The sequence below is a fragment of the Acinonyx jubatus genome, chromosome D1, assembly GCF_027475565.1.
Source record: "Acinonyx jubatus isolate Ajub_Pintada_27869175 chromosome D1, VMU_Ajub_asm_v1.0, whole genome shotgun sequence".
Classification (NCBI taxonomy): Eukaryota; Metazoa; Chordata; class Mammalia; order Carnivora; family Felidae; genus Acinonyx; species Acinonyx jubatus.
This window is the reverse complement of record NC_069390.1, coordinates 84,612,523-84,640,511: the sequence shown is the minus strand read 5'-3', so window position 1 is coordinate 84,640,511 and position 27,989 is coordinate 84,612,523.

Genomic DNA, 27,989 nt, shown 5'->3' with positions numbered 1-27,989 from the left:
CTCAAGTGGAGACTGGCTTTTTTTTCTCTCTCACTGTGCCCCAAATGCCTCTGGGTCTGTACTACTTGCTCTCTGTGGCTGCATCTGAACCACTTCTTTCCTACTAAAAATTCCCCCAAGCCTTTGGAATCTGGCCATTAAACTACATCTACTCCTGTTCATCTTTGTTCCCTCATTCATTGACCTACTGATCATTTCACCTCATTCATTAAAGGTTTGAGCACTTGCTTCATTATCTTCTTTGCCTCCATTACCCAAATCTTTGAGAACAATTCATACATCCTGTTGTTATATTTGGGTTTTATTTGGAACAGCAGGGGACGACATGGGGTATAGACAAAGAAGAAGGGAAATTTTAAAAAGGCATTGAGTCCTCAGCTCAGCCTTGATTATGTATAATTGTTCCATAGTTGGTGCAGGGAAGTATAGGCTGAAAAAAGAACAGTATAGTCAGCCTCTCAGAGACTAGAAACAGCTTCATCTATTTCAAAAACTGGAAATTTTGATTGGCCAAGACAGGGTAAATAAAAGATACAAAGGGGTGAGAGAACACAACAGAGACTTAAACCAGATAGGGTTATCTATGCCATATCTAAAGAGCATCATTTTCCACTTGTTTTTACAATGAAGGATATTTGAATGGTTTATCACCTGCACACATCTTGATCACAGTGGTTTGCACATTATACAATATGCTTCTCAGTCTCTCTCCTTTGACTGCAAATTCATGAGGGTGGAGACCATCTAATGCATCTTTATGATTCCTTTATCTAACAGAACACACACAGTCAGTGCTCTATGTTTACTGAATGAAAGAGTAGACTTGTGAGAAACCTGAAGATTTACTGTTCATAGAATCATTTATAAAGAAAAATATAATAAAAACATACACCAAGTTGCAAATAATAACCTTTTAGTCAAACTTTAGAAACACAGCCAATTCACAGCCCTGGGTTTAAGATTTTGTAACATTGACAATTTTTAAGCCTACTCTAGAGAACCATGATTAAACAACCTTGTGTTGTTTTTGTGAATGGGGCTAATACTTTACATGGCTTTATTGTTTTACAGTCTGCAAGATGCTTTTCAGCTACATTATTTTATTAAATCCTTTCCATCAATTTTCAGAGAGTGAGAGGTAGGTCTTATTATTACCCTTACAATGAAGAAAGTAAGTCAGAGATTTTAAGCCATTTGCCCAAGATCATACAATAAATAAGTGGTAGGGGCTGAACTTAAACTGGAATCTTTGGTTCCAAGTACAGTGATCCCTCCATCGCTTTGCACTGCCTCTAGATGACAGCAAGGATGTCTGACGTTGGAGAAATTGTAGGTAACAAGTGAGGTTGCTATATGGCACCACTATAAAAAATCCAAGGTAAAAGCCATCTGTGCTAATAAGTGTGTGAATTGCCTACAAAACCTGGCGATACTTTTATCCTTTCACTGTGTATGCTATTGGTCAGACCCTTGTATTATGTCTGGTCTGAATCTGAGTTTTTCAAGAGAGATGTGCAGAAATGTAAAAGGGATTCAGTCTATTATATCTGATTTAACAGAGAATATTATAGGGAGGATTATTGCTCACCATCTCCACAGAGGGCATGGCCTCACAGGAAATTAGCAAGTTACAGCAACACAAATATAGGCTAGACCAAAGAAAAAACTTACTGATTGTGAGGACTATGAGATGCAGGGAATATGTTTTCAAAGCAGGATATGAAATCTCTGTCAGTATATATTTTAAGAATAGGAGAAATTTTGTTCAGAATACATGAAAAAGCCTGTAAACTAAAGGATATATAAAATTAGCTCCTCTACTATGTCTTCCAGGGTGGGATGTGGCAATAGTAATAACCTTGGGGCTTACCCTGACTTTTTCCTCTCCATTTCTCTTCCTCTCTCACCTTGTTACTAGGTGGTTGGTTTACTACAAGTAAATTTGTTTTGTTTTCTTTATATCATAAAGCATGTGAAGTATGATCTAGGTTTACATTCTCAAAGAAAGTCTCTCTCTGAACAGTACCCTCTATTGATGATACCACAGGTGAGAACAGAAAACAAACAAACAAACAAAAAATAAACCATATGTCTCTTTCCTATCTTGGTTCCTCACCAAACCCATAACCATGTTAAAAAATATCATATCACACTTTTAACAAGGGTGTTAATTATCTTTTCACTTTTTACCAATTTCTTTATTCTGTACTCTTTCCCAGTTCCAAAGTGATTACATTTTCTGTCTCCTTATTTAAAATGTATGCATATATGTAGGCATGTATGTATACTTATAGCTCTTTAATATTTTTCTCCTTACATTATGTAAACACTGTTGTTAGGGTCTGTGTGATATGTTTCCAAAATGACCCAATTTTTCATTTCCCTGCATCCATGTCCCCTGGAGATGGGTGACTCATAGACCTTACAGTTTGAATCTGGACTCAGCCTTGGGACTCCAGTGGCTTATGGGATGTCAGCAAATGTGACATAAGCAGAGGCATTAGAAGTGTTGGGCCTGGGGGTTTGTCCTCTCTTGCCACTCTGAACCCTGTGGCCACCCTGTGAAGAAGAGGCTGGACTGCTAAATAATGAGAGGCCACGTGCAGAGATAAGTAGAGATAAGCCACTCCACTGGCAGTCCCATTAGAACAACTGACTTGCCAGCTGCCTGACATAGGCTTGAGTCCATCCTATATCATCTAAACCCCAGCCCACTCACCCACTCACCTCAGTCTTAGGAGAGTCCAACAGAGACTACCAAGACTAAGTTAGCCTAGACCACACTAACCACCAGCTAGTCTGCAAAATCATTAGTTAAATATGTGGTTGTTTTAAACCATGTTGTTTTTGGATGGTTTGTTACACAACTATAGATAACTGACAGAATCTGTAAACTTAGAAATGACAGGATTTATTGGTCAGTCTCCTCCCTTTTGAGTTGATCTTGTTTATTTTAGGGGGAAAATAAATACAGAAACTAATATATCAAACAGCCCTGGATACAACACCTAGATCTTAATGTTGCAAATGTTTCAGATTATGTAATATAGAGATAATTATATATTCAAGTTGATCTCCTTACAAGCCTATTCTCCTTCTCACTTCCTTTCAACAGTTACTCTCATAACTTAGGTATGTATTTCCCTTGTCCAAGATTTTCCACTTTTACTAAAAATGTATGTGTGTATGTCCATGCTTCCTTTAGACAATAAATTTTTTCTTTCTTCAATGAGACGGATATAATTATATATAAATTATAAATTATAATTATAAATTATATAAATATAATTATATATACATTTCCTTTATATATTGATTTCATTTTTTTCATCCTCCATTAATGGACATTTGGTGTTGCTTTCAACATTAAAAACTCTGTGTCCATAAAGATTTCTGTACATATTTCATTGTACACATATGAATGTATTAGCTTGAGAGTCATTAAATCATTTACTGATATTTAGTGATATTGAATCATTTTTTCCTTTTTTCCATTTTTAACATTTATTTTTTTAATTTTTTAAGCTTTAGAAGTGATTTTATTTATTATTATTTTTTAATATGAAATTTATTGTCAAAGTGGTTTCCATACAACACCCAGTGCTCATCCCAACAGGTGCCCTCCTCAATGCTACATTTATTTATTTTTGAGAGACAGAGAGAGACAGAGAATGAGCAAGAGAGGTACAGAAAGAGAAGGAGACACAGAATCTGAAGCAGGCTCCAGGCTCTGAGTAAGCTGTCAGCACAGAGCCAGACTTGGGGCTTGAACCAGTGAACCATGAGATCATGACTGAGCCAAAGTCGGACGCTCAACTGACTGAGCAACCCAGTCACCCTTCATTTTTTTTTTCATTTTAAAGTATCTTTAATAGTGCATGCACATGGTATAGAATTCAAATGGTACAAAAGGATATGCAGGAGAAAAAAAATCAAATCTGCCTACTTCCCCTCTCCATTATCTCTCCTGGTCACCTCCCTGAAGTCAGTCATTACCAGTTTCTTGTATATCATGTAAGAAGTTTTCTTTGAACATGTAAATATGCATGGTCTTATGTCCTATAAGTCAATCTTAATAAATTTCACCAGGTTTAGGTCTGAACTATTAAATTGTATGAGTAACATTTGTACCATTTATCAAGTGCTTGGTTCTCACATCCAAATTCAGCCTTCATTGCCTGCTCTGCAGTGATGGATCTGGACCCTGTAAATACTTCTCCCCTCTCAGCAGGTACAATGTTTCTCAATTTTACAAGAAATTGCTAGCTCTCCAAAATACCAACAATAATTTAAATTTAATTAGCAATGCATGAGTTTCAATTTCCTTACATGAAACAAATACTTGTTTTTTTGTTTGTTTTTCAGGCAGGCAAGGATGGGTTTGAGGATTAATCAGAAAATTATATAAAGACAACTGTGTATAAAAAAAACTTAGATATAATAAATGTCAATATATTTTTATAACAGGTAGGTGGAAATAGTGTTGGAAAGGTTCATCTTGAGCTGGACCTTGACCTTTGACTGTAAGGGTGAGTTTCAGATTTCACCTGGGAAGCTCCTGAGGACGGTGGGAACCAAGGATAGTATCTTGTTTTATTTGCATTTTATTGGTTATTGATAAGATACAGTATTTATTTATATGCTCATTAGTCATACAGACTTTCTTTTCTTTGAATTTCCTGCATATATCATTTGCACATTTTTCAATTATGCTTATCTTTTTCTTATTGCTTTTTAAAAATTTTTATATGGATGTTTACCTCTCATTTTCTATAAGTGTTGCAAATATTTCCTTCAGCTTGGGTTTTGCCTCTTTCTTTGTCTATAGTATACTAGCCATACAGAAATTTGCGTTGTGATGTAAATTAGTGTAATCAATCTTTTATTTAATACATGGATTTCTTTTTTGTTTCAGTCTTTGTTTAAAAAATTATTTCCTCTATCAAGTACATAAGATATTTACATATGTGTTCTTTAATAATTTTATTGATTTGCATCAAATCCATGTGGAATTGAGTTTTGGGTAGAATGAGGACATGCATTATTCTATGTGGAAAGAAAATTATTTTTATGCATTTTAAACCATTTCTGCTTTCCATATTGATTTTTAAAACCATCTGTATTAAATAATAAGACTTTTAAAATGCTTTGCTGTAGTTCTAGATTTTCTGTTCTGCTCTGTTGATTTTTTTTTGGTCTCTCCCTGCATCAATACCACGTTCTTTTAATCACTATAACGTTAAAGTAAATGTTAACAAATGGTAATATGGGTCTGTCCCTTTGTTCTTATTTTGTAGAGCTGTCTTGATTATTCTTATTCATTGGCAGTTTCATTTTAGATAAAATCTTTAAAATATCACAAAAATCCTTTGAGATTATGATTTTCATTACATTTAAAGATTAAATTGGATGGATTATATGTTTATAATATTGAATTTTCCTATCAGAATAATGGCTATCTCTCTATGTCTTCTTGAATGCTGTTCAAGAGTTTTATATTTATTTTCATAATGGTTTGCTCATCTTTTGTTAGATTTTTCTGAAGGAAGTTTTATAATTTGTGGTTCTTATTACAGATAAGATCTTTCTTTTCTGTTACATTTTTTATTTTATCATACCTGGGAAAAATGAACAGTCTTTAGTACACTCAGACTATGTCCAACAACTCTACTGTACTTTTGGTTCATAAATTATTTTGGGATTTATACATATGGAATCACATTTAAATGAATCAACAAGAATTTGCACTCCTCCTTTCCAGTTTTAAACATCTTTTCTTTTTCTTTCTTGTTTTGTTATTGTTTAAGACCTCCAATAAAATGCTTAATATTCATTCTTATAGCAAATATTTATGGAGAACTTATGACATGACAGACTCTGCTTAGATGTTTGCAATGCATAGTATATAAAACAGAAAAAAATTTCTTCACTCATGTTGCCCATATACTAATATGAAACAGTCAAAAATTTATAAATATTATTTATACTAACATTTATATCTGTGTATACACACACATATATATCATGTTACACAATCATGCATTCTATAAGAAAAATATAAGAGGGCACCAGCTGCCCTTTTAAATGGGATTATCAAGGTAAACTTTAATTAAGTGATATTTGAGAAAAGGCTTGAAGGAGGTAAAGGAGTTCACCTTGCAAACATCTGGGAGAAGAACATTCTAGGTAGAGGGAAATTCTCAGACAAGTTTCAAAGCAGTGGGGAAGGTGAAATAAGTGATTGAATTTTGGATTTTCTGTTGGATTGAGTGTCATTTTTGAGAGAAAGAAAACTCCCAAGAAAAATTGTAAAAATTTCAACCTAAATAACCAGAAATATAAATGTCCTCTCAACTGGGAAGGGAAAGACAGAAGTTAAATAAGTTAGGGAAGAGAAGATCAAGAATCTAACTTCAGACAAAGAAAGCTTAAGATGTGAATTAGATGCCCAAGAAGAGATGTTGAGAGAAGAATTTGATAGTCTGAAGTTTTTAAGAGAGTTCTGGCTGGAGTTATTGGCAAATAGAAAATATTTAAAGTCAGGAGACAAGATGAAATCATTAAGCCTGAGGACTGAGGCCTGGAGCACTCTAAAATTAGGAGATCGTAGAGAAGATGAGGAAGCAGGAAAGGTGAGGGAGAAAGAACAGCCAGTTTAGGGGGAAAGCCAACACAATGGCAATCTGGAAACTAAATGAATATGTGACAAGGAGGAGAGTGGTTAGTAGTGTAAAATGCTATAGACAGGTCAAATACAATGGATCTAAGAATTAACCATTGAATGTAATAATATGAAGGTCATCAGTGAACTTAATGAGTTCATTTTCAATGGGGATAAAACACCCTTTGAGAGATCTGAAGAGAAAATGGACAGAGAAGTATGACATAGCAAACATAGATAACTTAGAAGTTCATTATAAAGGAGAGCAGAAAACTGAGGCTGTAGCCAAAAGGAGGAGGAGGAGAGACAGAGAGAGAGAGAGCACACTTGTGAAAGACAGTTACAGAAAGAAAAATAAAGACACAGAAATGTACAAATAGTGTGTTTATATGCTGATGGAAAATATCCAATAGCAAGAGAAAAATTAATGATGTAGGAGACAAGAACTGTAGAAGTTCTTGAGCAAGTGAAAGGTTATGACTTTGAGTATATAGGCACAGAGATTAGTTTTGGTAGTGCTAATAAGGAATTTCTAATCAAGTCATGTATATGTCCTTCAATTCTACTTTGCCAAGAGCTTGTTTTAATCATAACTGAGCATTAAATTGCATAGTATTCTCTGAGACCTACTTACGTGTCCCTAGTATTTTCCTTCTTTTCTTAATGTAGTATAATACTGGCTTATCTCATGTTGAATGCCTTTGCATATATGGAATAAATATACTTAGACATAATGCATTTTTAATGCTCTTTATTTTCAATATTTTAAGAATATCACTTCTATGTTTATAAGTTACATAAGCTTATAATTTCATATGGTCACTCTTCAGTTTTGGTTGATATTATACAAATGTTTAAAATGAGTTGATTAAGACAGGAATATCTAATTCTTAAAAGACAGGGATCATCTATTTTTTTCTTGCAGATTTGTTGAAATCTGTAAAATTATCTGCAACTGATGCCTTCATATAAGAAGAAAATTTAGACTATTGACTTAATTCCTTCATGATTATTGATATATTCAAATTTTCCACTTCTTCTGGAGTCAGTTTTGTGATTATTTCTATATGCTTCATACTCCTTTTCTTTCTTTTGTTTAATGGTGGTAATAGTTGAAGTACTGTCTTAACTAAACCTATAAGTATGTCACCTTTTCCCATGTACATTGTCTTGGAAGATCTATATTTATATATAATGTTTTAAAAATGAATCTTATCATAAACATTTACTTTTACTTAGATGTATACAAGAAGAAATAACTTGCAAATGACTTTTCCTAATTCCAAGAAACCTACATTTTTAAGTGTAATTCTTAAAAGGTCTTTGAAAACTTAATCAGTGTACATGCATTACAAGATTTATGAGTAAATTCAACCTTCATAACAAATACCAAGTAAGTCTATACAATTTTTCATAACTGACAACTATAACAAGTGTTGTATTGATCATAAACTTGAAGTTATAAATACAAACCACTTTGGTGAGAATCTCTTAGGAGAATTCTTACAAATAAACTAGTCATAAAAACAATTTTGTGGCAAAATATAACATAATATAATATAAATATAATTTTTTAAAACCTTACACCAGCTGGATAAAAAGCCAGCTACTTTAAAATCCCTCTACTTGAAATTTTTCATTATTTAGCATTGAAACTAGTAGCCTATGATGTATTCTAATTTTAACTAAGGCTGAATCAATGTATAGCGGTTCATTGAACAGCTATAGAAATTAGAAATAGAAAATAGAAATAGAAAATAGATATTTTCTATTTCTACTGTCCCTCTTTCTTGAAGATTTACAATAAGTCTTCTGTTATGTCATTATAGTTTATAGAATCTGTGTTTGGTTTTGTTGAAAATCTCTGTAGATCCATTTAGGTTTTTTCTATTTTAATCATGTTTGTTTTATTTTTTTTATTATTTCCTTCATTTATTCCGTGTTTTATTTCTATTGGTGTAGATTTGTTATTGAATGCATAACTCATCAATGAATAACTCAAGTTTCAGATTTTCCTATTTTTTAATTTTGTGTTTTTAAAGCTATAAAATTACATTTAAAGCTATAAAGTTCCCTCCAATTACTACTTTAGCCGCAACCTGCAATTTGACTATATAGTAGTAGGTGTTTTCTTACAAGGCATTTGTGCTGGAGTTGTGGAGGGGATATGAAGGGGTAGCATGAAGCCTCCTGGGGAAATCAAGGGGGTGGGGGAAGGGATCCAGATGTCAGGCTCCAGTCCTGTTTCCATGGACATTTCAGGTAGAGCTGACAAGTGTTATCTGGTAGCTCAAAAATGAAGCTGGGGCTGAGTTGGACTTGGATTGTGCAGCAAAACTTGTGGGCACCCCAACAAGTCCTAACTTTTCAGTCCCCTTTCCTCTTTCCCTAGGGCTATTCCACTATTTTTTTCTTTGTGAGCAGTCCAAGAAGTACCAGGTGCTGAGCAAATTCACCTGTTAAGAAACAGGATGTATCTTTCTCCTGTCTCACTGCAAAATAGAAGCAGGTCAGTAAAACATTATTTGCATTGCTTTGCATTTCTTCTCCTTGTTTCACTTTTCTTTACCTCACTCTCACTGACCTTGGTTTGCAACACTTAAATAGAAAGTCAACACTTTAATGCTTAATTCAGGTTCTGTTGGCTAGGAATACCAGACTAAGGCAATTGATATTGCAAGTAAAATCTGCAAAGCATATCCTTCAGACTGTTTTTGAGTCAGATTGTCTACCTGTCTAGAATTAATACAGACTTTATTGCTGGTAGTTACTGGTATGATACACTTTGCTATGGGGTAACTTCACAATTGATCTAAACATTCATTGCTGGTTAATTGGGATGAAATGTAGTTACAATGCAAGGCATTGGAAGGGTACTTCAAAGTCAATTATAATGGGAACTATGAGCATTACAAGTTTTGTGGAGCAGGTGGGTGATTGTGATGTCAGTAGAGACTTTGAAAAAATACCATGCTGAAGACAGTTTTTCAACACCTTAGTATGTCCTAAAACTAGGAGGATTCTTTGGTAGCTTTAAAAGAGACTCTTAAGTTATAAAGTTTCAGAGTAGACTAAATTGAAAATCAGACCCTAAATCTGAATGTAAAGTAACAAAGATGCATAGAAGATTAAACATATAGCCACAGGAGTCTTCCACTATTGATGTCAGTGTCCTGACAGAGAGAGATGGGATCTAGAGATGTCAGATGGGGTCATTTTTACCCATGAACCTAAAAATATTGAATTCACAAGTTTTCCTGAACATTTTTGACTGGAAAATTCTCAAGAGTAAAAAAGTCCCTTTTCTCCTGAATAAAACATATCCTCCCTTTACTGAGAGACCATGTGATAATCTTGTATAAAGAATAAACTTCATTGGATGCTTTTACTTTCCACAAGATCCCTCCTCACTGTGTTCTCCAGACTGATAATAAAGCACATACTAAAAAAATGGAAGAAAACAGTCTTTTCTCCAGGAAGGTGTAATCTACATACCAAAAGAGTTTCAGTATCTGGTGATTTGTATAGCAGTAACCAGAGGAACACACACAGCAGTAGGTCTTGGAGGTACTAAAACAAGGTTGGGATAAAGTTTCAAACAAGATAGTTGGAAAATCACTAAATTGGGGCTATTGTGCCACAATTCAAGGGTCAATATTTTAGCAAGGACTTCTGGAATAAAACTTACAGTGATTGGCTGGATTGGTTTATTGAAACCTGGACTCAGCAATGACCTGTACAAAAGTATACATATATGTCAGTTTTGAAGAAGAGATAAGAAGACAGAGATGTAGGAATGTTAGAGTTAATTTATTATGTGTGGCCTTGATCCTACCATCTGATTGCATTTCTTAGGAAGGTCAGAAGACATTTACTTCACTAGGGCAGTAATGGATGCATTGGTTATAGGTGTATGGACGTTGCTCAGAATTTGAGTCACAGCTACCTTCTGGAGGCTATTGTAGATTTTAAGTGTTGCAACCTTTCAACTGGCCTTCTTCAAATCAACATCAATAATGGGATCATGAAATGACAAAGGCCTCATGGAAGCACATAACCACCATAATCAAGGTGAATATAATTGCTGCAATAGGCAGTAAGCCTGCCTCAACTTACAGGAATATAGGTGGCCAATAGAGTATGGTGTTTTTAAGGGTAAGGGAGAAGGATAGAAGACTAGGGTATAACTTCAGAGAGATAGCAAGTAGCAGATTGATGTCAACTGCCACAATAAAATAATAAATCACAGCTCCTTGTCTCATTATCAGATCTAAACTGGTTCTAAGCATCAGAACTCACTATTTATAGACAAGGTTATGTCCCCATCAGGAACTGCCCTGCTACTGTAAGTATTTTCAGTAAATATTTCTCTGATTTTTTCCCAAAAAGATTTTAAGAAAAATCTTCTCTATGCAGTGGGGAAATAGATATCTCCAGACTTGCTAACTATTGAGTCTGAACTTACACTTACATCTGAAATGAAAAACACCAATAGGGACCCTATAATTGTGGTGAGGGCTCATAGAAGTCAGTTGATAAATAGATTTTGGCCTGAGATTATCTCCATTGTGGCTTCACTGAGTCAGCAGATTCATCTTGTGGTTATTTTGTTGAATACAAAATGTGTAATTGGGAGTAGATATTTTTAGCATCTAGAAAAACCTTTGCTTTGGTTCTCTGAACTGTTGGTATAACAGTATGCACTATTAAGCAGAAACTTCTGAAATGATTTCCCCATCATTCCTCCTCTCCCCGTTACCCCAAAAAATATTGTATTCCTTGAGAAAACATATATATTCATATCACCACTGAAGACATAAAATGATGCAAGGGTGATAGTCACTATCATACCTTTTTACCTGTCTGACCCTGAAAAATGGATTGTGGCAGATGGTTGTAGAATAAAAGAGAACTTAATGAGATGGCCGTCAAAATCCCAGCTGTTTCAAGTGTCATCTTTATTGAGAAGATTAACACAGTTTCTGCCACTTGGTATGTGGGTAATAATTTGGAAAATGCTATTGTCTGTTGTCTTAATTTTGATAATGAAAAGGATCAAAAGCAGTTAGCCTTTACATGGCAAGGAAACCAGTATACCTTACTTTCTTGCTTTTGTTAAATAGTATGCTTTATGTTGTAATGTAGTCAGCTCACAGAGATTTTCATTGTCCTGATATTCTGTGGAATATCAAGCTGATGAGCAGAATCATAGGTAGGGTGCCTGAAGCATGCTTCTCATATGATCTGTAGCAAATGTCAGTTTAAAAAGTTTGTGTTGTGTCTTTGCTTTGCTTTATTTTAATTTTTAAAATTATTCATAAACCGATACTTTTGTAAAATACAGAACCAAAAGCCTGGATGTTGTAGAAAATTCAGAATGATATATAAAATTGTCCAATCACTGTCATTGTCTGTACTTACTCAGTTATCTTGTGGACTGGTTAATTTATCATTGGACTCATCTAATAGTTCATAAACTAGCAGCAGTTTGAAGATTATATTTTGAGTGGCACCCTTCGAAATGCCTGAGTAAGACACAGTGTGTATGTTTATATATATACATGTACATATATAACATATATGTATTTTATCTGGCTTTTTGTACATGTGTATGTATGTATGCATATGTATACACACACAAATGCATGCATCAACCATAGAAAAAGGAATAAAATAATTTAAGAACCTCAGAAACATGGCATATCAATGAAGATCTTAGCTATCCTGTGATCTGGGATATACTGTGACATTTTAGACTATAACTTGCTGCATTTCATATCTCCCTCAACCAAACAAGAGGCATAGCATTTGTTTGTTCTCTCTGGATTTTGGAGGTAAGATAAACTTCATTTGGGAATATTGCCTCAGAGTATTTATTGAGTCATCCATAGAGTGTCATAAAAGGGATTTCAGTAGTTTTCAGACTACAGTACATACAGCTCTTCCCCTTGGGCCATATAATTCATGTGGTGGAAGACCCATGGTGAATAAAGATGCTATAAGAAGTTTTTGCTGAACTCTGTTAGAAGTCATAGAGAAGACATCTAAGGTTTTGGCCCAAAGCCATGACTTCTCTAATAGAAAACTATTTCAACGTGAAAAACAGCTTCTAGTGGGATATTAGGGTATAGTAAATACTGAGCACCTGATTATAGAAAAGAAATGACTCTAACCTGCAATGTCAGAGGAGCCAGAGGACAAGCCCAAACAAAAAGGCACATTTCAAGCTCTTCTTCAGTCACATCTGTTAACATTCCACTGGCCAAAGAAAGTCGCCAACCTAACCTAAATTCAAGGGGCAGGAAAGTATATTCTGCCCACTCTGAGGTCAAAGGAAGTCACATGACCTGGTCAAACTTTAATGGAATTGGGATGTATGGAGGTGGAGTGGGAGAATGATTTCTTTAAAATAACACAAGCTAGTGGCACCTGAGTTTCTCTGTCAGTTAAGTGTCTGACTCGTGATTTCAGCTCAGGTCATGATGTCATGGTTTGTGAGATAGAGCCCCACAGCAGAGCCTGCTTGAGATTCTCTTTCTCTCCCTCTCTCTCTGTCCCTCCCCTGCTTGCTCTCTCTCTCTCTCTCTCAAAACAAAAAAAAAAAAAAAAAAAAAAAAAAGGAAAAAAAAACTTAGGAAATAATAACACAATCTATCACACCCACTAAACTATTAAGCTGGCAAGCTGATCAGAAAACCATCATGGAATGGAAGCGGCACATTTATGAATAATCTCAAACAGATCCAGAAGTACAAATGTGTTATGTGAACAGATGTTATCTGCATTTGCTATCCTCCTTTCCCTCAGTCTATACTTAAAACCTCATTGTGATGTAAGCAGTTTCCTTTGACCAACTTACTGAAATTATTTACTGAAATTTGACCTGATTCCTAGATGGGTCAGCACAAAATCATAGCACTAAAATGAAATGAACTACTGCCTCATGGTCTCAAAGGGGTGATGGACAGTAGTAAAAGCAAATCCTTTTAGGTCAGAGCTACCCATCCATCTGGTATAGTGGGAGAAGAAAAGATATAGACTGACTTGTGACAAAATGGCTTGAATGATTCACCAAAGGCTTGAAAGGGGCAAGACTAGAAGAATACAGATGAGGAGACCTGGGGGGGGTGAAATTGTGTGGATGGATCTCTGAGTGTAGAACAAAGTGTAGAGGTCTTTCTGTCTCATGTCAGTGCCCCATTACATGCATTATAGAGTAGCTGCTCAATAACCAGGTGAAGAGGGTGACTTCTTTAGCATATGTAAGTCAGCTTCTTTCCTCAACCACCTGATGCATGGCCAGTATGCCATGGTGACAGAGATGGGACTATGAATGCATCCAGCAATCTAAGTTTGTCTTTATCAAGACTTCTCTAGCTAATGCGACTGATAGCAGCAGAAATAGACATGGGACATTACACCTTGAAGAACCTACTAGCCATTTGGCAGAGATCAATTCCATTGGACTGTTTCCATCATGAAAGAGTATAAGTTAGCTTTTATGAGAGTAAATAGTAATATGTACATGTGCCTCTACCATCACAACCATCCATGCCTTACAGAATACCTCATTAGGAGACATGCTACCATATCACAGTGCTTCCTGTTGAAGGACACATTTAACAGCAAAGGAGATTTGACAACAGTCCCATGGAACCACAAGGTTCCCTGCCCTTATCTATACTGTTACCCAGAAGTAGCCAGCCTGAAATAATAGTGTAACAGTTGCCCATTGTGGCTTATGCCTCCAGGACTTGGCGGGTGTATTAAATCAACTACCAATATATGGTTCTGTAATTCTAAGAGCTAGAATACATGGGATCAGGAGACAAAACTGGAAATAGAAACGGTTTGGCTCTCTATCACACCTAGTGGCTCAGTCACAGAGTTTCAGCTTTCTATTTAGTCAACCTTAAGATATGCTGAGAGAGAAGTTTGGGCTCACAGAGTGTGAATAAGGCTGCCAGGGGATATATTAAATGTTCCACTGAACTAGAAGCTGCAACTGTCACCTTGTTGATTTGGGCTTCTCGTGTAAGTGGATAAACAGGAAAAGAAAGGAGTTAATGTAACTAGTGGAATTAATAGGTCTTGTTTACCGTGAGGAGCTAGAATTGTCACTACAAGATGAGGTAAAAGAGCAGAGTTACTTCACTAAGGTGTCTCTTAGAACTTCCAGACTTGGTAATAACCATCAAGGAGCAAATATAGCAACCACAAATCAAAAAGTATAGGGAAACTAAGGGCTTAGATACTGTGGGGTCAGAGTCTGGATCACCCTACCAGACATGTACCCTTGACCAACCTAATTGCTTTCCAAGAATGAAAGAAAATGTAGCATTGCTGGCAGAGGAGAGAGATGATGAACAACTTCAGTCTTGGGGCCAGGTACTGTAGCAGTCAGCACTGTTCTTTACATCATTGACTCTGCTTAAGTGTTGCAAGAGCTCACAATTGGCTATAATTTTAAATGAGACTCTGTGAGCACTTGGACTCATGCCCCAACTCCCTGTCCTTTGGGGAAGGTGTGAACATGTCATTTTCTTGCAACACACATATGCACACGTGCATATATGATAGAAGTCGTATACTGTAAGGAGGAAGATGTATGTAACGGGTAAGCATGCTTCCTGCCTCTGCTACTGCCCTCCTACCAAGCCCTGCTCCCTAGCCACTATCACACCAACTTTTTCACAGCTACTAGTAACATTTCCAAACTTGGGTGAAACACCACACTGCATGGCATGGGATCTCATATCCCAAGAAGCCGCCAAAGGGGTCAGGTGATACAACCCAGAAGTACAAGAGACTTTACACTGCACACAGAACACTTTAACGAAAAGCAGAGGATGAAATGCAGCTGGGAAAATAATTTCCCCTCGTCTCTCTCCCTCTCATGGATTATTGCAAGGCAAAGTTCTTCCATGGAAACTATCTAGAGAAAGCCCACATGTTGAGCAGCAGCAACTGCTAAGTGACCTGCTTTGCTTCCTCCTTGCTGGGCTCACTGTGAAGTGGTAGCCAGAATAGTAAAGCATCCTCTTGTTTTGTTTTTGAGGTCTCTTACCACTACAATTCCTTTTTCCTCATCCATGTTGCCCTGTGCCTGCACTACCCAAATGAAGCATTGGCAGTTCCTGCCTTCTAAGGAATCCTGGCTAGGAGATGAGCCTTCTTCTGTACACACACATTCTGATTTATCTCCCCTCCCAAGAAATAAGTTACCACTCTTTCCATTTGAAGGCATCTCTCCTGGGACAGTAAAATCTGTCCCTTATCTTCCCACTTAGTCTCAAGTCTTTGTCTTGCCACTATTTCCACTGTCTCCTGCATTATCTCCTTGCTCTTTCTGGAGTCACTCCTCAGACCACAGACATGCCAGCATTTCCCATCCAAAAACCTGTCCCTTGTCCTCACTTCCTCCTCCAGCTACTACTTATTTCTCATAAAGACAAGGCAAAATTTAGTGAAGTAACTATCATCTCCACTTCCTCTTCATCTATTATTTCTTTAACATATGCCAGGAATTCTCCTCATTGCTTCATATCACTGAAACTGCATATCAGTGTCCTTCCTCTTAAAAATGTATTTCTACCCCAAATATGTCAGTCTAATCCCAAACTTAATCTTGTTACACTTTTTGGCAGCATTTCACCTAATTGGTCACTGCTTTGAAACACATCTTGTATTTGGTTTCTGTCCCTCTCCGTTCCCTTCTGACCTCAGTGTCAGCTCACTCTCACTCTCCTTTACTTGATTATGCTCTTGTTCCTCATCTCTAAAGGTTGGATTGCAGACCTCCTCTCATCTCTAGCAATAATTTCTTCCTAGTGTTTTTTTTTTTTTTTTTTGAGACTTTGGCTTTAAATCTCATCTATATCCTGATGGCTGCCAAATTTGTGTCTCCAGCTCTGATTTCCCCTGAAGCTCTGGACTCATATATTCAGCCACTCGACATCTGGATATCTGAGAGAAACCTCAAATGTATCATGGATGCACATGGACACACATGGGCACACACACACACACACGGTGAATCACCCTTCTTCCAGTTGTTCAGAAAGGACAGTTGTTAAGACACATCTTTGATTTCTTGATTACTCTTTCTCTGGCACACCAACATGTCAGCAAATTCTGTGAGACTTTTCTTAAACATGAATCTTAAATCCAGTGTTTCTCACGATCATCCCAGATCGGCACCTAGGAGAAGCCACCAACACGTTCAACCAGGATGACTTCAGTACTCTTCAACAGGTCTCCTTTTCTTCCTTTATTTTTTTCCTTGTAATCTACTTTTCCCATAGCAACCAGAAATACTACTTTAAAAATGTAAATCAGATCATGTCATTTCTAGTTCAGAAGCTTCCAGTGATTTCTCAACCCACTTAGGTAAAAATAAATAAATAAATAAATAAATAAATAAATAAATAAATAGTTTTACTTACAAGGTCCTACATAACCAGGCCTCCAGTGACCTCTGTGATTTCATGTGCTACCTCTCTATCTTACTCACATACATCTAGCTTGAGTTCTGTGCTATTTCTCCAATACACACCCATGTGCTTACCCCGGGACCTTTGCACTGGCTATTTCAGGTGTCTGGAGTGCTCTTTTCTAAGACCTTTCTGGCTTGCTCCTTCACAACATTCACATCTCTGCTTGGTCTGTCTCCTTTAAGCTATTTTATGTTTCCTCATAGCAGTTGATCCCTAACTGACAACTTATTACATATTTACTTAAATAGTTCCTGTATTTCCCACTGGAAAATGAGGTCCACAAAGGTTGCGGTAATGTTTTATTCATCATTGCATCACAGCATTTAAAAGACTATTTGGCTCATAGTTGGTATTCAATAAGTATCTGTTGAATAAATAGGAGAGTAAATACAATGACTTAATTGTTCTTTACCATTAATACTCAAACATACATTCATATTTACACTTATTTATTTAAACCACTTGTTCTTTGGTGTGTGCTCACAATGTCTTTCCACTTTAGGAATTTTAGGTATCTCCCAATCATTGTATTATTTACTTTAAATATTGTGATGTTGGATTTCCATATGTGTTACAACATTTTGGATTATGAGCTCATTATTCCAGACATTTTCTTCTGTAGGGGCTTTGTAATATTCTATGGACTACAGAAGCATCCACGGAGGTGGTTTCCTAGTTGCCTCTGAAATTGTTGCTAACTTTGCAATCCCAGACCAATTTTACTTCATATAAAAATTGGGGTCTTATATTTTAGTACAGTTCAGACGTAGGTCTCTGACTTCTTGCAGCTGAATCATTATCCCCCGGTGGTCTAGCTGGAGGTATCGTTTCCCTGCCTTCTTCAGGCCAGGAAGTGAAGTTTTTCTAAGTAGGCACATTTTCCAGGCTCCTGGCTTTTTCCAAGGAGCATATTTTCAGCTGCCCTACACACATAGGACTGGAAGTTGATGTCCATTCAACACATACATTAAGACCCCAATGGTATATATCCTGTCCATTTTCCTTCCTGGATACTATGATCTCAACATCTCCTTTCTACCATGTGTTCCATCTTTCCTCTGGAAAATGTAGTTAGTCCTTTTTTTTTTCCACATTTGGCTACATATTTTATTTCTTTTAAAAATATTTTTATGTAGTGTTTTTATGTGTTTGAAGTGGAAGATGGCTTCTTATAATTCAGTATACTTTGAATTATAAATCTCTAACTTCATTTAAAAATACCTAGGATAACATCATGGGCTCAGAGATCACAATTATGGTGGTGGCAGTGGTGTAAATGTAGTGTACCATTTAGGAATGTGGTGAGGTTAAAAAGGCAATTAGTATTGGGAAACATGTCCAAATGTTCAAAAGAAGTAATAGACAGTATTCTGTATTTCCTATTGTTGCTATAACAAATTATCACAAACTTGGCCATTTAAAACAACACCTATTTATTCTGTTACAGTTCTGAAGGCCAGAAGTCAGAGATCAGTATCTCTGAGCTGAAATCAAGGTGTTGGCAGGTCCATGCTCCTTCCAGGGACTCTAGGGGAGAATCCAGCTCTCCTAGCTTGCCTCATGCAGCTTCTGGGGATGTCAGTATTCCTTGGCTTGCGGCTGCATCACTTCAACTTTGAAGGTTAGAATCTTCAAATTTCCCTCTGCTGTCTTCACATTACCTTTTCTGGATGTCAAATATCCCTCTGCCTCTCTCTTATAAGGGTACATGTGATGACATTTAGAACCCACTGAATAATTCAGGAAAATCTCCTCATTTTAAGATCTTAACTATGTAATTACATCTATAAAGACACACCCTTTTTTCCATATGAGGGTAAATTCACAGATTTCAGGGGTTTCCTTTTAGAGAATCATTATCCAACCTACCCCAACCTATCACAGAAAAGTATAAATGGGAAAACTCATCCACTTTTTGCCAGCATCCTAAAGCCACAATTTCAGAGGGAGAAAGCAAGACTCACAGAAAACAGGTAAGCCAAGACCAGGAGAACTGATTTATATGGAGGAAGCTAAAAAGAAGTTGAGTCAAATCACAATGGGAAGTGCATGTCAGGGAGATGCTAGTTTGAGATGATTTTGTTCCATGGAAAGTTCTAGGGACAAGATTAGGACAAGGAAGATGGCAAAGCTTTGACAATCCCAATTCTCCATAGCTCAATTAAATTTTAGACAAGTTTGCATTTTGGAATTAAAACAGTTTGTGATTACTATGAGTGGCTAATGGAATAAACCTGCACACTTGTTATGTCATGGTCTCCTTCTTCAGCAATGCCAGAATCAATCCCAGAATGGGGTCAGGCAGAGATCAACAGATTCATTTCCAGTTTGCCAAGGTCAACCAAAGGTCCATGGAAGTCCCTTAAAATAAATGGAGACATTTTCTGCAGGAAGAGTATATTTCCTAAATTTGGGAGGCAGAGTGGAAAAGACCCTGGTCTCTTGGGGTCACCTAAAAAGAAGGGTGGGTTTGCACAAAGTTCACTAAACTAAAACATTCATTCTGGTCAAAAGAAATGATTAGGGGGTCGCTCATGTCAAGTTAAAATCCAACTGAATTCTGTCTTCTCTTCAAAACTAGGCACAATAGGAATGTTCTTGGAAGATAGAAGAAATCAGAGGAAAAAAAAAAAGGTATCTTTCCACAAATGGATTCAAGTTTCCTGCAATTCACATAAAGACAAGGCAATCAACCTTTTAGATGTGAGGATCCAAATAATTGGCCCACTTTCTTCTGACATTGGAACAATAGTGGAGAGTCAGGTGGTCTAAGACTTTGACTTAAAGTGATGGCAAACCCCAAAATTCCAACTCAACATGATCTTTGTCTACATGCTACCCCTTAGAGAGTCACAAGGTTAGCAGAATTATTTGTCTGAAATGCAAATAAACCCTGAAAGAGCAAATGTACTGGTCATTCACTGACCTCAATGTGTCTTCTGTAAACTAATCCCATTGCCTTTTCTCTGCTCCAGTTCTCAGGATTGGGGTAAAAAATGATTGCAGTCATGTGAGGCACTTAGAAGAAAGTGGAAGCACTGTTGAGTGTGGGGCACTAAGAAGGGAAAATCTAAGGAGATGCTGTAGCTGTGAACTTTGGTCCTCATCAGGGAAGGGAAAGGAAACTAATTATGTGCCTTGCATATTACCAGAGTGTACCTGACTGAAATCTTTTCCAACCCCGTGGGTGTCAGGACTCTCTGCAGTTACAAAGGTAAGAGAGTGTGTCAAGGGGGAACACTGTTTAGGGTCAGAGACAGGGCATGAAGTCCACACTGGATTTGTCTTACCCTATTGTCAGCAGCATTCTAAGGGCCCTGATGGGTGGGGTTTGAAAATAACCAAAGAGAGCTGTCCACACATTCCTTACTCGCATTTCAGTTGCCTTAGTTCTGGGGAAAAGGAGTGGCTACACTTTTCTTCTTCCTTCCCCTCTCTCTTCACGAAGGGTACAGATACATCCCTCCACTGGCTTCTCCTAGCATCCTGACCCTAGCAAGATTATTTTACATTTAATTGCCCTTGTTTAAATTGCCCCCCACTGGGCTTCTTGAGAACAGGAATTGTGTCTTCCTTAGGGAGCTCATTGCATTGGGTGCCCTGCATAGGGCTGACTATAAATAAATGGCACAGAAACTACACATTCTTTTCACTATTGAGTGAGGGCATAATTCTGGCATTACATGGATCCAGGGAACAGAATAAAGTGCCTCTGTGCTCAGGCCCCCTGCAAAATACTTACACATAATTTTCATTCAGTAATTCTCAAACCAGCCCTGAGATACTATTATTCTTAATTCCACAGACAGAGAAACCGAGGCTCAGGGAGGTAAAAGGATTTGCCTGAGGTTACATTGCAATGGAGGGTGTTAGGATTATGCTTTCTTTACATCACATTTACAGACTGCCCCAGCATGGACACAGCTCTCTATCAGACCAACACGAGAAAACATGGCCTTTCCACAAAGGGAGTTTACAATAAAAGAAGACAAAGAGAAATGTCTAGGGATGCTTTAAACAGCAGCATGTTTGATATACAAGTAAAGGGCCCACTGACCCAATAAGCTCGGGAGACAGGAGGATTAGGAGTGACCTGGGTAAGTGGGGTTAATCAGAGAAGGTCAGATTTCCTAAAAGAGGTGGCATTTGAGCCAGCATAGCCAGCAGGTCTGCAATGCAGAACTGGCTCATTGAAGAGCAAGCTAGGCTCACTGGGAAGTGGGTGTAATTCTTTCCCCAGCAGCTGCAGAGCTTGAGGTTCTGGGGCTGCCGCTGGTGTATTGCTAGTGCCCCCCTGTGCACAAAGGAAGAAGTGGAGCACTTTATGGGGTAAAGGGGAGTGGCACCACAGCTACCAGTGCCCTCCACCAGGAGCATGCATTTCATTGCTGACTTCCCCAAAGAAAAATTTTGCAAGGGCTTCTTTAATCTGAGTAAAAAATAACTAAGCAGTTCTCCATGCCCAGAATGAGACGTCCCCTTCTCATCTCCTGCTGCAGTGAGTGTCTCTGGTCCTGGGTATGATCCACAAGATCTCAAGAGGTCCTCCAAGGGTGTGCTGTAGACAAGGAAGAGCTGAGAATTCCTCCAGAGGATGAACAAGGGTTTCACTCCCTGGCCAGGGCTCTGTGCAAGGGCTGCCTGATGTAGGTGAAAGAGCCCCGGGCTAGAAAGTGTGAGCTGAAGATGTCAGTGTTTTTGCCTAGTTTTGTGTCACTGCACAATTTTTTCTTGGGACTTCAATTTCTCCATCTGCAAAATAAATACTGAATCATATGGGAGTTGACCTGCCTGTCATGTGTTCACTGCCCCCTGCTGGGTCCTTCCAGAGCTCTGCAGGACAGTGATATTCACTCAGCTCCTCTCCCTGGCTGCTCCTCCATCTCACCTTTCCCTTGGAGTCAGTAGCAAAGAATTCAGAAAGTTTAATGAGTTAGATCGTTTATTTTAGATTACAAAACTGAAGGAGACATTTCCTGAGGTTCCTGTGGCTCCAGCCTTAGATTCCATGTAAAGAGATTCAGTTCCTATCCAAGAAGGTGAGCAGCACTTTTGTTCCTTTAATTTAATTCAACAACATACATTTATTTAGTGACCATTATATGCCAAGCGCGATACTGCTGAACTCACCGCTACCCCACCCCAGCCGAATGAATCACCTAGAGAAGACATCCACTTGCATCTTAGTTAACTGTAATACGAAATTATATCTCTGTTATCCTTACATCTCTGTGAGACTATCTGTGCATGAGGACAAGAATTGGAGAGGAATAGAAAATACAAAAGTAAGACAAGAGCTGATTTAATAGGGTATTGGAAGCTGGCAGTAAGCAACGTGCAGTGTTATAATGTTGTCTATTCAGACACACAGACCATCACAAGGGTGTATAGATGGAACGGGTGTATTAGACATAGGGTTGCCATAAGACAGGGGGAAGCACAGAGTCATGTTTTCGACCCCAGCAAGAAAGTCTCGCCAGGCATGTCATTTTAATATCCACATTAAAGGAGGAAGTTCATGCACCCAGTGAAGCAAGCTATGGAATAAAAAAAAATAATAAATCGATTCATTCATTCAGTCAGTCATTCACAGCTGAAGATACACAGATAATTAATACACAGTCCATGCCCTGGAGGAAAACTCAGGGAGAACAAACAGGAAACAGTCAAGAAATGTTCTTTATCAGATGAACACAAACCCAAGAGAAGTGTTTTCTTAATTAGCAATTAATGATAACTTCCCATCTTCACAGCTCACTGTTTATAAGCAATCTGTCAGTTATGAGGAGTAGTATTATTATTAGTATTAGTATTTACTCTGTGTGTATAGGGTTTTCTGGGAAAAGCAGGAGGAAGAAAGGAGAGTGAGGACCTGGCAGGGAGGGTGTATTTTAAATGGAGGTCTGGTCTGCAATTATCAATACAAAAACAAAGCTCTAAAATAGAGTTTGTGAAAATTTGAAAAGAGTCCTCAACAAACAAATTAATACTAAACTCACCCACTGCTACCAGCAGCCTCCCTCCAGCTCCCATACCCAGGACAGTCTACCTAAGGATGGTATGTTTTGTCTGATTTACATTTCTTTCTCCCCCGGAAGAAACGGCATGCTGGTCTTCCCTGCACCCTCATGCTGGGCTGACACCAGAATGCTTTTCCCAACAGGCCAGATGCATGTGAAATCTCATCACCTCCTTTCCACATACACTCCCTATTTGCTTGTGATACAGAAGCAAGACCAACCCTAGGGGGAGGAGCTGGGGATTCTAGTTCCATGGAGAGCTAGGGATTCAGGCAGGGCCCCTCCTTGCCACCTACTGAAATGTTGGGACAGCTTGGGGAAAGACAGACTCCAACCCTTTCATTATTGGCCGACACCACTAACAGAAGACAGCCTGCTGACCCTTGTAAAGGGGGACAGCCACTTACTGGCTACTTTCTGCCCATGGGCTAGATGAGCTCTCATGTTCCTGGCTTGCTCCATTCTTACCTTCCTATTGGCTGACAAGTGATTTAGCTCATAATATATATACATATATATATATATATATATATATACACACACACACACACATATATATATATATACACACACACACACACACATATATATATATATATATATATCACCCCCAAACTTTACTCCATCACCACCATTATCACCAAATTAACCAAATTATTCAAATCTCCAAAGAACTCTAGGCTTAAATTCATGTGAATAAAATAACCCCCTTTGCCCTCACCTCCTCACCCTACTTTATCTACCATTAAGCACCCCTATAAAAAAAGTATATCTTATAAGAAACACTATGGAGAACCCATGGATTTTTTTAGGTGGGTCTTCCAAAACAAGTTGCCATCTTTAATATCCTCTCCACGAACTCAATGCCAAAACATTGTAACTAAAATGAATGAGGAAATCAATTTGAAAAAAATCAGAATTTTTTTTCTTTTAATGAATGTATTGAGGCTAAAATAAAAGAGAACAAATTAAAAAACAAACTATCAAAAGAAAAACCAGCCTCTGCCAGAGAAAGTATATCAGAGCAGGTCCTGCATATTTCTGTTCATTTCCTTTGTTAAACGATTATATCTCTCCACTTAAAGGAGCATGGGGAAATGGATGCAGGACAGATTCTGGGGCTATGAAGGGTTAAACACTTTTTTCTTCGTCAACAGTATGCTCTGGGGATGCAAGAAGAACCCTGGTCAATAGACAGATATATTGACTTGTTATTATTTAAAGTTGTTTAACCAGGTAGAGATAAACGAAAGCTTTCAGAGCTGAACTATCACACAAATCACAATTAAGGTGGCATATGTGTTTGGAAGACGTAAAATCAATTCCCGCGAAGATAATGTTTTAGGCTCTATTTGAACTTGAAAACAGAAGTAAATTTTCAGCAGCAACAGCTGGGCTTGTTCCATCCAGGAGGCTCTCTATTAACTGTACAAGAAGGGCCTTTATTACCTCTTCTAATGGTTTTCCTCTATGATTTTGTCTTCATCAAAAAAGCCAAATTGATTGCTGTGGTGCTGTTTACTGATGTGGCTGTTGAGGACAGGGCAGCAGCTGGGTGCTCACCCACTCCAGTCCCTGGACCTCCCTCTGTTCTGTGAGTGCTATTTAATGTTTAGGGGAGAACAATGGAGCCCTGAGGGCTACTGTTAGGATTAGGTGGGGAAGAGAAGGGGATTAGCCCTCCTTCTTAGTTTCACTCCCTAAAGTAGACTTCCCTGAGCTTGCCTAGGTGGGAGAGCCTATGTATAGAAAAGTAAGGCATTTATTCATCTAAAGTAATATCTGTGATTTAATCATTCTTCGGAGTTTCTTCCAGTGGGATGTGACCTGTGAGAACCGCACCTCACTGCTGAAAGATTTAATGATATGAATTTGTGCATCAATTTTTGTGGTCCTCCTAATTCTAGCCTAAGCTCCCAGGAGGCAGGGACCACATTTAATACCACTAGATTTTTTATTGGACTTTGTATGGTGCTGGCACACTGTAGATGCTCTTAAAAGGAGGGCATGGATATTAGGAATCCACTGGTCCAAAGGCTGAAATCCAATCTGCTTCCTCCCTGCATTGCCCTTTTCATGATATTCCGTGAGAAGTGAGGCCAGTTGAATGTTCTACTCCTATTGAATTCTCCCTAATGTTTAATTAAGATACAAAGGTGCAGTATAAACTGAATGGAAATGAGAGTGGAGCATATGTTCCCCTTTTGGGGGTCATGGGGCTTACCTGTGACTGAGAAGAAAAATACATTGAGGAAATAGAAGTTGGACTTCCCGTGAGCAAGAGATAGGGTTCAAGGACACTGCATTTCTAGAGTGACAACAGAAGCAGATCAGGGGAGGAGAGATGACCAGGAAAGGAACAGTAACCAGGGAACCTGAACACCAGTTCTAAATCTGGTTGCTAACTACTTGTGAGACCTAGGATAAGTCACTGGCCTCCAATGTGTATATGCTTTGTCAGAAAAGTACGAATGGTGGGACCCAAGCTGCTTAAAACGTGAGCACTTATAAAAACTTAAGATTAGTATTGCCATTGAAGACAAACAAAACAAGCAATAAATAAATAAATAAATAAATAAATAAATAAGTTACCTGTTTCTAGTCAGTTCTATTTCCCTTTAGACAAGAAGTAATGTAGATGAAAACAATGGATTCTCCCTTCTCAATATCTTTCATATCTGTAAGTTCCTTTCCAACCCATGACTACCTCCTACAGAAGACACTCATGATCATAAATATGGACCACACAGAGCTCTCTACTTCCCCTACTCCCCACCCTACAAATGTTGACACTCTTTCACTCTTCCCAGCAGATCTCTACCAGGCCTCTGCTCACAGGAACATTTTGTTCATGGTATTTCTCAACTCAAAAGCCATAGATACACTCATTCAATAGACACTGAGTTTACCATGTGCCAGACACTGTTGTACATGTTTAGGAAACTGCAAAGACATAAATGACCTGCTGTCACTGAATTAGGTTCATGGAGGATGATGAACGATGATAGATAAGGAGAGGAAGTAAGAGACAGAGAGAGAGAGAGAGAGAGAGAGAGATTTAGACATAGACATATCCATTTATATTTATTTAAAGTCAATGGCTCCCATTTGCTTGAATGGAGTCATATTTGACTGAATAGGGTCTATATTCCATTGTCCATAATCTACCTTCCTAGGCAGATTTTTGTGGATCTTTCTTGTTTTATCCAAACTGGATAACCAAGAAAAGCTACTCCTTCTTACTTATATGACACTGTATCATATAGTTGGAGCCTGGAATTACATTCCCTCCTCAGTTCTTTGTACAATTTATAGTTCCCTCCTACATGTTGCTTTTCTGTTACTCTCAGACTTGTGCATAGTTTAGGGTCAGACACACATAAGCCAACACTACCACGTGCTTGTTCCTCAATGGAAAAGTGGGAAGGGTCAGTGCTGAAGATCACAGGGCATTGTCTAGGGACTCAGTGACATTTTTTACATGAGACAGAACCCCCTCAACTTTGATCATGGAAGCTCACAAAGAAGGTAGACTTACAAAAGACCTAACTGACCTGCTCTTGGGTTCAGTAAATAGATTCCAGTGCATTTAGGAACATGGGGTCAAGCCTGAGAATGGGGGAGGGGGCATTTTGGTGTTGAACTGGAAAGAGCATGCAGCAGGACATCGAATGGACCTGCATTGGATTCCTAACCCTGCTGATCTCCAGCATTGTGCCTCTGAGCTGCGATGAGGATAATACATCATTCCTGAGGTTGCTTTGCATATTATATAAATCAGTATATGTGAAAGCTCCCAGCTCCTTGTGTGATTTCAATAAAAATATCAGTGTTAGAGGCTTTTTGCCTTTGCTCTGCCTCCTGCTGTCTGCCCCTGTGCACACATTGCTGCTGTTGTAATGCTATTGTACAAGGAATGGGTCTGCTAAAATATCATTAACCTGTGAACTGCACTGTGTGAAAACAAAAAGCATATTCACAAGACAGTATTCTTCGCCCCCCCGGCACCTTCCACTTCTTGTCTTATTCTCTTCTGCAGTAGTTACAAGTTCCTTAAGGTAAGAATTAAGAGGAGGGAGGGGGACCGGTTGAGCAGTGCTGAAACTGCCCACAGAACAGATCAGTACAGGAAAGAGCAAGGCAGGGACAATAGAGAATTCTGCGAGTAACTCAACAAGGAATTGACATCAAAGGGGACACATTCAAACAAGCAGACTAACTCAGGTACTGGAGGCACCGTCGCACGAGGTGGAAAATAACAGACAGGGAGAAATCACAAATGGGGGTGTCTAAGCTGCCTGCTGCAGTACTGAGACTGGAACCCTGGCTTCATCAAGAGAACTGGTGCCTTTGTATGTGAGAACCTCCGATGAGTCTCTTTACTGTCCTCACTGACTTAACCACACAGCAACGGTTTCTCTAATAAGCGGATTCCCCTGAGACCTTTACCCATGAAGAGACAGAAACTGAAGTAATCTGGTCTTGTAACCAGAGCAACCATCCTTGCAAAGCCATGGAACAGGGAACGGTGCCAAGAGCACAGGAGTAGGCTCCTAGGGTAGTGCCAGCCTGCCTTCTTCCTCAGGAAAAACGAACCCGGAAAGTACCCCACACCCCACAGGGTCCAGGCATCAGGGAGTTAAGAGACATCCTCTGTGCATTTGTAGTTGGATTGTTGACACTCTAGTGATGGCATGGAGGCACAGGAGAAAGGGGAGAAGAAAATGTCTACTATTTAACACTAAGGAGCTAGATGATTTTCTAGGCACTCTACAAGTTTTATTTCATGTGATCTTAACAACAACAACAACA